Here is a 3,161-nt window from a genome sequence, read left to right as displayed (position 1 = left end):
CAAAAATCAGTCACAAACAACCTTAGTATGAAATTCGATACCAATTATATACATCTACAAACTATTTTCAAGCAAATCAACTACTCCATATAAAATATCATTTTAATCGACATTCGTAATCAATAACACAATAGTTCAAATTAAAGACAAATAAACTAAGAAATATATGAAATCATATACATTGAATGTAGTCAGAAAATTTTACAACTCATAATGAATAAATTTTATGTTTACGTTTTCGTTGTTCCAGCCACAAAAATAAATTAATTGTTTTTGTATTCATACAGAATAAACTTTAATTAAAGGAAACCATAAATAGTCCTCAAAAGGAAGAAGTTTTATTTTGATAACATATCATAATTATACTAAATTACCTTTAATTAAGGCATTTCTCAATTAATGTTTAATTAGTTAGATATAATTAGATAAATTTTATATATGATTAATTATAAATAGAATGAATTATACAAATCATAAATATAATAGCTATTTAAACTATAGTTATATTACGTAAATAGACAAACTACAGTTAAGGATACCTATTGTGTTTCCTATTGTAGTTGTTTATGAAATTTTTTCTTAAAACAAAGGGAAAATTAGTAGACTAGTAACAAAAATTAACATATTTAGTAAAAATATTCATACTTTATAAATATTAGTAATAATGTAAAAAATGTCATTATTTTAAAAATTTTATGGATCCCAATTTTCTTTCTATTTTATCTCCCTTTTCAATTAATTCTATATATCTTTTTTTTTAAAAAAAAAACATTCTCTCTCATATTTATCTTTTCAAATTCTTAATTCTCTCTCCTATTTTTAAATATTTCTCCCTCATATTTATCTATTCTGATTTTCCTCCAACATTTGTTAATAATTCTCTGACATATATTTTGGTTGTGTTTTTTTTTTAATAAAAAATTGGATCAACATGAATTCTTTTGATTAAGGTCCCTAATCTTTATCCTATTTTAAGATTTCTTTCGAATTTTGTTTTTGTTTAAATCTTAAAAAGTCGTTTATATTTTTCAATCTTCGTTAGGGTTTACTCTCCAATGGCTAAATCCAAGAGGCTTACTAGAGGTATCCATCTTAATCAATCAATTTCTAGTGATTTCTCATTCTTTTATTTATTTATTTATTACTCAAGAAATAACGAATATTGTATGATCTGCTGCTAAAATGAGGAAAGAAAGAGGGTCAAAACATTTACAAGACCCAATTGGTGTGCAAAACCTTCCTCAAATTCATAACTCAATGTAGAATCTTCGTCTACTTGTGGGGATCTTGAAAAAGATGACGAAAGACCGAATAGTTGTCGAACAATTTTCTATTAGTTTGCTTTCTATTTATACTTCTTTTTTAGAATTTGATATTCTTTCTCAATTTTCATTCAAATCGCTATGTATACTATCAATATTTGTATTTATTAAACATTTCATGTTGCATAGTTTATGATTCTTGTATTTGTCCCTAATTTGTAATAATCCAAAGGTATGTCAACTAGTTATGTATTTTATTTATAGGAAGAACAACTTTCTATTAGTTTATTTGTATTTGTATTCAAATACAAATACAAATAATATGCATATTGAAATGAATACGCCTTAGAAAAGGAAACAAGATTCTGAAAAGAAAAATAAATATATACAGTGAAAAAATATATGAGTACACATGTATTTCTTATAGCTACATATTTATTTGACATACATATTTGAATGAATATGAACCAATAAAGAAATACAAGTTTATTATACAAAATACAACATGAAAACTAGAATGAATACTAATACAAACAGTACATATATTGGAATAAATATGATTTAAGCAAGAATATAAAATTTTAAAAAATAAAACAAATACACTGTGAGAAAAATATGTCAAATAACATATAAAACTATAGGTGTTCAAATTTCTAAAATTATTTTTTTAAAATTAATAGATAAAACTATAATGTATTATCATAAAGTTTCATAACAATAATTAGTGAGAACTGAATATTAAATTTTTTGATTATATGATTTTCATAACAATAATTAGAGGAAAATTGATATTGAAATTTTATAGATATGGTACTTCTTTGATTCCGTGATTTCATAACAATAATTAGTGAAAATTGAATATTCATTTTGATAAATATTGAAAACAAAAAAAAAAGATTAAGAAAAATGGATATTGAATATTTTAGAACAATGGAGAAAGGTGTGATTAAAGAAGAAAGAGATGAGAGTTGATGTATTTTGATAAATTGTAAGCAATGAGACTACTAGCATTTGTTCATTTTTAAAAATAATTTATCTCCCCTAAATTTCTCCAATCTTATATAAAAATTGTATTCTTTAAATAAAACAAATAATAAGAATATAAAGAAGATACATAACAAATTTATATTTTGATATTTTTACTAAATATTGAAAGTGTTATTAATGAACCCTTTTAAATATTAAAATATTGACATTTTGAAAATTTTCCCAAAAACAAATAGGAAAGGGAGAAGAAATATTGGGCCTAAGTCTGGTTATGTGCACCTGGGCCACCATTGGGCATAATTCAGTTTTGGGCTTTTGACCTATTTATATTTGTAAAAATTTAAGGAATCCCATAGTGTAATTCAATAATTACATTCTGTCCCGACTAATTTAGTATTTACAAAAAATCCCTTAAATTTGTTGTTCTGTGATACTTTAGACTCTAGTGATACATGGTAAATGATACATGGTAAGTTTAAACTGTTGAGAAAAAAATGGGGAAAGAACGGTACAATTAATGTTGTTACTAAAACAGCTTAATTTAAGGTAACAGATCATTAATCACCATAAAATCAGCACGTAATTGGATATTGATTTCAAATTTTGAAAATCAAAATTATATCATCTATTTTGAAAACATTTTTTATGAACAATCTGTTAAATTTTGAACTACATTAATTTTATTGTTGTTACAGTGGATTTTTCAAGATGAATACTTCAATTTTGATGATTCATTGAAAGAAGAATTCAGCTATCCAGAAAATGGTACTATCAAGATTGAGGCTTCATCATCATCATCATCCCCTACACCATCTGAGGAATCATCATCTTCGCCTGAGTCTGATATTACTTTCTTGGATTTCGCTGAACCATCTTTCGATGAATCAGAAAACTTCTTCTTACCCAAGTACC

The sequence above is a fragment of the Solanum pennellii genome, chromosome 4 (genome assembly GCF_001406875.1).
Source record: "Solanum pennellii chromosome 4, SPENNV200".
Lineage (NCBI taxonomy): Eukaryota > Viridiplantae > Streptophyta > Magnoliopsida > Solanales > Solanaceae > Solanum > Solanum pennellii.
The sequence above is the reverse complement of the archived record's forward strand: the minus strand, read 5'-3'. Positions refer to the sequence as shown.